Consider the following 8,163-nt stretch of genomic DNA (forward strand, 5'->3'; position numbering starts at 1 on the left):
CAGTAAATATTTTAAACAACAAAACTATTCATTATATGAAATTCTTTAACTTATATATTTTTGCCATCTTCTCTTTTGCACGCTACATCTGATTTTTCTAATATCCCAGTTTTTCTCTCTGCTCATTTGTTATCTACCATTCATGCATGTATTACACATCCAGTGGAGCATACTTACTTTGCTTGGCTCCAACTTTTGTACATCTACATTCAATACCCATGTTTCACTACCATGCTGTAGCACATTTTGCATATAAGTGCCACACAATCTATCTTTCACTTGGAAAGGGAATATAATAACTTTCTGAACTTTTCCTGCCCAGTTCTTAGATTTCAGACCACCAACATCCACTGCTAACTAGTTTACTTAAGTGAGTAAAGCTATCAACCATCTTTAAGGTGTCCTCAAAGTGCTCTTATGGCTAACTACTCCTGTATATCTGCTATATGCAAAGTTTTTCTTCTCTATCACACAGCTTGTGATGCAACTATAATTCTTATGCTTATATGATTTACAGTGGGTACACTGTATTGAATTCCTACCTCCTCCTTTTCTTCATTTATGCATGGCCACCTCCCAGGTGATATTAGAGTCCTGTCTTCTTTCCTGCTAATGAGAACTTTTGTCTTTGCTAGGTTTACTTTGAGATCTCTTTTTGCTTTTATAATTGAGATTTCTTCTCTACATCACCAATTGATTCATTTATGAGAACTAGGCTTTCAGTGTAAAAGAGTTCCCACAGACATCTGGTCTGAAACCCTTCTTTTAAGATCCTAGAGATTTATAATAAAGAAGTGGAGTGAGAACCAAGCTCTGGTGGACATCTACCCACAAACTAAATTCATATGATCAATTCTTACCTTACTGACAGTGTCACTATTTTACATGGTTCACATATCTCTCACATGTTATTTATCTATACACAGTTTTCTTAATGACATAGATTCAGAGCAGAGTACCCTGTCATCAGCTATCTCTTGTTTGAAGAAATGTGAAGTATAGTGGCTTACTCTTAGCTAAGACCTTTCTTGTAGTTAAAAGATATTAGTCATACTCTGTTCTGGCACAAAATCAAGCTGCATCTCAGCAAATTAACTTTCTAATTAGTAGTATAATAACTCTGTTGCTTTGATAACTTTGTCTATCAGTTTCATATCTCTGTAGTTGCTTCTTTGTTGAGCATCTTTAACTTTCTAGCAGTTCATGAGGATATTGCTTTACTAGTCAGAGTGTGAAACCATCTTGGACTACCTGATTGATTTTATCAGTGACTAGTGTGTACCCAACTTTGTTTCATCTTTTCAGTATCCCAGTGACTATCCATGATGGTTCAGTTGCTCTCCTTGTCCTTGTATTCTTAATCATTTTTTCAACTGAATGTCTGTCACCTTTAATACCTAGTCCCGCTTGAGTCTACTTGGAGGCAGACTCTCTCTCTCTCATACTGCTCCAACCAGAAATCTGGTCTGTGGTTCACAACAAGTCTTGTAGAAACTCCCAGTTTCCTATATGGTATAGGCTTATAGCCGCTCTTTCTCCACATACAAAAACTACAATTTCTCTGATCCTAAATTTAGCAAAAGCATCCTTGTGCTGCCATACTTTCCTTCTCTAGATTATGTTGTACCTCTGGGTCCATTTAACCCTCCCTCTAAAGTCTCTAGTCACTGGTCTATATTTAGTGATGCATTCACCTGGGAAAACTTGATACTCACACCCATCTGTCTGTCCCATTTCTTGGTGAGTACAAAATCTATTTGGCATGTGAGTTCATCTGACTGGCTGTGACCGTGTAACCTGGCATGATTAATTGATGCGGTCACCAGCCAAGATAATGAGGTCACTCTCATTCCACATTGAGACATTCGGCAACAGAGCCTCATGGTTCTTTGTTTTCATCTGTCTGTCCTAATTATTGTACAGAGATCACTGTTACTGCCCATGATTTATTAAGTTTAATTATCCTGTCACATACTTTGACTCCATTAATTACTTCACCTATCCATTTCCAAACCAACCTGTCTACTCCTCCCACCTTCTCAGAAGATATTGTATCTGTGTTCTTTAACTACAAGGAATCGAATCTGGTTGAGGCTCCCTTCCATCTTATCACTTGTGTGCAGCACACATCTTCTCACCTCCTCTCCATCATCTCTACAATCTCTTCAGACCTTTCATTATGTCAGCATTGATGGTAGCAGCCCTGAAGTTTTGTAACTTACAGGAAGAAAGGGTCTAGTAGAGAACTCATTGTTGCTTGATGTTCATTTTCTGCATTTGAAAGGAAGAGTCTTTACGCAATCACTTGATGATGCACAAGGCTAAAGTGGACATCCAACAACCTCATTGCCATACTCAGCACTTACATGGAAATTGATAGTCTTGTAGATGCAGTTAAGGCTTTCCATTGTATTTGTGTCTATTGTGATTGGGGCATAGTTTTATTAACTGAATTCCTTTCCTATCACCAGCCTCTTTACATCATGGATTGGGTGCATTTTATTGTACCACCAACACCAGAAAGGTTATTTGCCAGGACTAAAGAAAAATATCTACACTTTGTTAGTTTTATTTAGTGTTACTAATCTCTTAGCTAAGTTGCCTTTGCTGTGGATTGTGAAGTCCATCTCTCCTTTATTCAGTGTTACTGCTCACCTAGAATGATTACTTTCACAACCAAAGCTTTGTGAGTGGATTTGGTAGATGGGAACTGAAAGAAGCCCATCGTATGTATGTATGTGCATCTTTGTGTCTTTGTTTGTCCCCCACTACCACTTGGTAACTGGTGTTGGTATGTTTACAGCCCCCTAAACTTAGCAGTTTGGCAAAAGAAACTGATAGAATAAGTATTAGGCTTAACAAACAAGTACCGGGGTTGCTTCATTTAACTAAAATTTCTTCAAAAGTTATGCCCCAGCATGGCCACAGTCTAATGACTGAAACAAGTAAAAAGATAAACAGATAAAAAAAGACATGTTTCTGTTTGTGAGCTGGTTAAGCATTTAATCAATTAACTGATCGATTTTTTGATCAATCATTTAGTCAATCAATCAACCGATCAGCTGGGTTTGTCAAAGTCCTTTCATCACTATTTGCAACTACCTCAATGACTTGTCCTCTTTACGCCAGATCTACTTCATGTCTGTTTGTCTCCAAGTTTACAAGTCTCCTCAGTTTATAATCATTGTCATCAATAATATTTTTTTTTTCCTGCTCGAGCAGTATATGAAACCTGTATTCCAATTTCAGCAACATCTCACATTCGTCTTTTCTCTGAAAATCTTCTACTTTGACTGTTACTGCCAATAAAAACTACACTTCTGACAAATTCCTTTGTGAATATTATAATTAACTTTTCTTATGATGAAAGAATTTCTCTGGCAATGGAGGTGCCTGAAAATCTTGCAGTTACTGTCAACACAGCCACAGTTAACTATATTACCAATATCATAACTGGTGCCACAATTATTAGTACTTAGAATATCTTGGTAGTGGAACCGGTCAGTCACCTCAACTAAAACCCCTTGATGAAAGTAAATTGTCACATTAATCAGTATTATTATTATTATTATTATTATTTAATAGTTTCAGGCAAATTTATTATTATTGTTGGCAGTCAGCTGGAAGTACTGTTAGCACTCTGGACAAAATACTTAGCGGTATTTCATCTCTCTTAAAATTCTGAGTTCAGTTACCACTGAGGTTGATTATGTCTTTCATCCTTTCAGGATCAATAAAATAAGTACCAGTTGAGCATTAGGGACGATGTAATCGACAAGCCCCTACCTCAAAATTACAGGCCCTGTGCCTATTATGTAAAGGATTAGGTTGGCTTTGTCTTTCATCCTTTCATTGAGCCCTTGTGTTAAGGTAATCAGTTTAACCCCACTGCCCCTAATTTCTGACCTTGTGCCAAAATTTGAAATCATTATTGTTGTTGTTGTTCAGGCACATGGCTTAGTGGTTAGGGTGTTGCACTCACAATTGCGAGATCATGGTTTTGATTCCCAGACCAGGCGTTGCATTGTGTTCTTGAGCAAAACATCATTTCACGTGGCTCTGCAATCCTTTTTTTCATCTGACATGTGTCACATGGTGCCCCTGTACAGGTAGTGTCAATTTGATGGAGGGAGTGAGCTTATGTGAACACAAACATTTGATCACTATAAACAAATCATCTCGGTGGTTGTTCAGCAAGGAATTGCAGAACCTTCATGTGTCATCTAACAATGAGAGGAGAGTCCATGATTATCATCATCATCATCATCATCACCACTACCACAAAGTAGAGAATGGCAGAATTGAGGGGGCATCTTGCAGTATTTAGTCCAGATCTCTCAGGGGTTGATTTTTGCCTTCTATTCTTCTAATGTTTAGTGGAGGCGTAATGGCCCAGTGATTAGGGCAGCAGACTCACGGTCATAGGATCGTGGTTTCGATTCCCAGACCGGGTGTTGTGAGTGTTTATTGAGCGAAAACACCTAAAGCTCCACGAGGCTCCGGCAGGGGATGGTGGCGACCCCTGCTGTACTCTTTCACCACAACTTTCTCTCACTCTTACTTCTTGTTTCTGTTGTGCCTGTAATTCAAAGGGTCAGTCTTGTCACACTGTGTCACGCTAAATACCCCTGAGAACTACGTTGAGGGTACACATGTCTGTGGAGTGCTCAGCCACTTGCACGTTAATTTCACGAGCAGGCTGTTCCGTTGGTAGGATCAATTGGAACCCTCGATGTCGTAAGCGACAGAGTGCCAACACATATCTTCTAATGTTTATACAGTTAGTAACAGTGGAATATTGGTAGTATTTGAATTGTTCATAACCATCACTTTCAGAATTTGTTGCTTGACACTTGAAATAGAAACCATCCTTATTTTCAGAATGGTGAATGGCTAAATTGATGGTGTGGGGTTTCATCATCGTCGTCGTTTAACGTCCACTTTCCATGCTAGCATGGGTTGGACGATTTGACTGAGGACTGGTGGACCAGGAAGCGACACCAGGCTCCAATCTGATTTGGCAGAGTTTCTACAGCTGAATCAGATTGGAGCCTGGTGTTGCCTCCTGGGCCACCAGTCCTCAGTCAAATCGTCCATTGTTAAAATAAATACTAATATTGTAGTTGATTTAACTAACCCGCCTTCACCCCCAAAAATATTATGGTATCATGCCAATGTTAGGAATTATTGTTATTTTAGTGCAAAAAATACCACTGAAGTCAAATTGGCTTTACATTGCTCTGTAATCAAGCAAATAAAAGACCAATAGTCCAAGACTAATGGTCTTTTCTCTTACATTTGTGGTCTTCTGCCAAACATAGAAACCATTATTTTAGTATAGTCCGTGTTAAAATACCTTGTAGTGTTTGTTTAGTATTGATGCTCTGTAAAGTAGTTAGCATTAGCCATAGAAACCAAACCAAAACAGACAACTGGAGCCTGATGCAGATCTCCAGCTTGCCAGCTCCAGTCAGACTGTCCAACCCATGCCAGCATGGGAAACAGACGTTAAATGATAATTATGATGATGATGATGACTTTATATATTGAAGTTAAATTCCGTTGGTAATAATGGTTCTTAGAGATGGTGGTGGGGTGTCAACTTTGTCTTGAATCCTTCAATGGTCAATAATATAAGTACGAGTTTAATACTAGGCTCAATCTAATCAACTATTCTATCCCCTAAATTTTGTGGCCTTGTATCATCATGCTGACATGGATCAGAGGGGTTATTTGCTACTCTCCTTAGATGAGTTGGCAGACTACATCTCATTCACAGGTTTCATTTTTGGTTTGGTTTCTACAACTGGATGCTTTTCCTAACACCAACCACTTTGCAGAGTGTACTAACTGCATTATATCATGATGCCAGCACTAGACAGGTTGTCACATATTCAACAAGAGTAAGGGGTCTACCTAGCCCTACATCATCTTCATCATCATTTAATGTTCGTTGTCCATGCTGGCATGGATTGGATAGTTTGACTGGGCTGGCACACTGGAAGACTGTGTCAGGTTCCAGTGTGATTTGGCATGGTTTTCTACAGCTAGATGCCCTTCTTAACACTAACCACTCTGAGAGTGTAATGGGTGTTTTTACGTACCACCGGCACAGGTACCATTTGTGTGACACTGGGGTGTGTTTACATGCCACTGGCATGAGTGCCATTTGCGTGACACGAGTATCTGCCATGACTGCGATTTTGCTCGGCTTGATGGGTCTTCTTCTCAAGCATGACATAATGCCAAAGGTCTTCATCATTGCCTTTGTGTGGCCCAACACTCGAAAGGAACTTAGTCACTTTGCCCCCATGAGGCCCAATACTTGAAAGGAACTCAGCCGTCTAGTGCATTTCATCATGTCACCAGCACATCTAACTGTTATTGTGTTGCTCAGGAAAAAGTGGAAGAAATAATATTTCTTCCACTTCAAATTTTGGCTCATGTTAAGAAATTTCAGGAGTGGTTAGATCGACCCATGTACTCAACTGGTACTTGTTTTATCAACCCTAAAATGAAGCATTTTGTCTAGTGTCCATTCACATTCTGAATCCTTATTTTGCCACTGTTAGTTTTGCCTTTCATTTTTTGGGGGTTGATATATTCTGTTGTTCACTTCTTCAAGATCTTTGGCTTTGTGCCTTTGTTAGACTTCACATACCTTTCAGCAACTCTCTTCTTAACTGCTAGTCATCCCACTTTTGTTGATATTCACCACTTCTCTCTCTTACTATTACTCATCTCTATTATCTCTTCCTATCCATCACCTGCGGCATCAATGAGATGTTGTCCTAACTCTAAATAAAACTGACATCAGTGAGATGTTGTAGTAACTCTAAATAAAACTGACTCTAACCATTGCAACCCATTCAATCCATGCCAGCATGGAAAGTAGATGTATGATGATGATGATAATGATACCAATGACGACAACTACTACCACCAACACTATCATCATAACCACCACCACCACCACCACCACTACTATACTCATCACTCTTTTAAATAGGTTTTTCCCACTTTGAAATCATTAAAGATATTGTACAATTTCATTATTATTTTATTGTGTTTTATCAGAAAAATATTGTTACGAACGCCAGCACGCGAAGCACCTCCTCAACCGAAGAGGGAACTCGCACGCGCGCGCGAACGCTCGTATGCTCAGTGAGTTAGCAGCTAGCCTCGGTCACCTGATCGTATGATAAGCCCCGGCTGGAGCACGTAACGAAGAACAACACAGGCAAAAGGAGGGGAGGAAGAAACAACACGAAGACCATGCGTTGGGTAACCTTTTCTTTTTACATACATAACATCACAGAATACATTTAAAACATTAGAATAGAGCATTACATAATAACAATTCCAATACATGGCATAACAGTTCAATAACGTTGACAAAGTTTCCTAACAATTACAAGCTTTTCAATCATTTTTACATCGCAAAGTTCGTGTTTCAAGTTTCATTTGACAACAAAGTTCTTCTGCTTCTTTCTTTTGTATTTCTTTTCTTTTCCTTTCTGTTAGAAGCATTTAACAACAACACAGTTAACAACTCGGAGTTCTTTTTCTTTAAAATAATATAAAAGCATTTACCACAACGAAGTTCGTTTCCTTCAGGTCTGCTACTTCCACTGACCAAGGCAGTCTGCCACTACAATTCCGTCTCTCTCTCACTGCCTCTGTCTCTATCGGCCTCTCTCACTGACTGCCTCTGCCCATCTCCACTTCATCTCTGTCCAACTGCTTCGGACAACTGCTACCACTCGACACAACCGAGCCTGCTGGCTCCCAGAGCTCGACTGACGGCTGTCCTTGTATATCTGTTCCTTTACCCACTCCCAGAACAAGGTCAGCCTGGTGCAAATTCATATCCTGCCTTTTTTTTTTGAACTTTCGCTGACCGGACAGGGGGCAGCTATGCTACAAATAGCTGTGGTTGCTGATAAGACAAAGGAAATTCCATTGTCTCCAACAACCACAGCACGGGTTCAAAATCCAGCTCGGGAGACAGGGATATAGTGCTAATTGCATCCTCGGTGGCCGCATCACTACCCCTTCCCTAGCTCTTTGTCGTCCCGACAAAACAAACAACATCTCCTAAATTGATTCTTTTCTCTCTCTCTCATTCCGCTTAGCAAGTGGATCCAACCCCTGCAGGTGTAT

The 8,163-nt window shown here is 39.7% G+C and overlaps 1 protein-coding gene across 1 annotated transcript in view; it reads left to right on the forward strand.

The window, feature by feature from the left end:
- The window catches only part of LOC106878845 (guanine nucleotide-binding protein subunit beta), a 163,284-nt gene that overhangs the window by 117,108 nt on the left and 38,013 nt on the right, over positions 1 to 8,163 (forward strand). The gene's annotated exons all lie outside the window — the stretch shown is intronic.

Source organism: Octopus bimaculoides, chromosome 3 (genome assembly GCF_001194135.2).
Source record: "Octopus bimaculoides isolate UCB-OBI-ISO-001 chromosome 3, ASM119413v2, whole genome shotgun sequence".
Classification (NCBI taxonomy): Eukaryota; Metazoa; Mollusca; class Cephalopoda; order Octopoda; family Octopodidae; genus Octopus; species Octopus bimaculoides.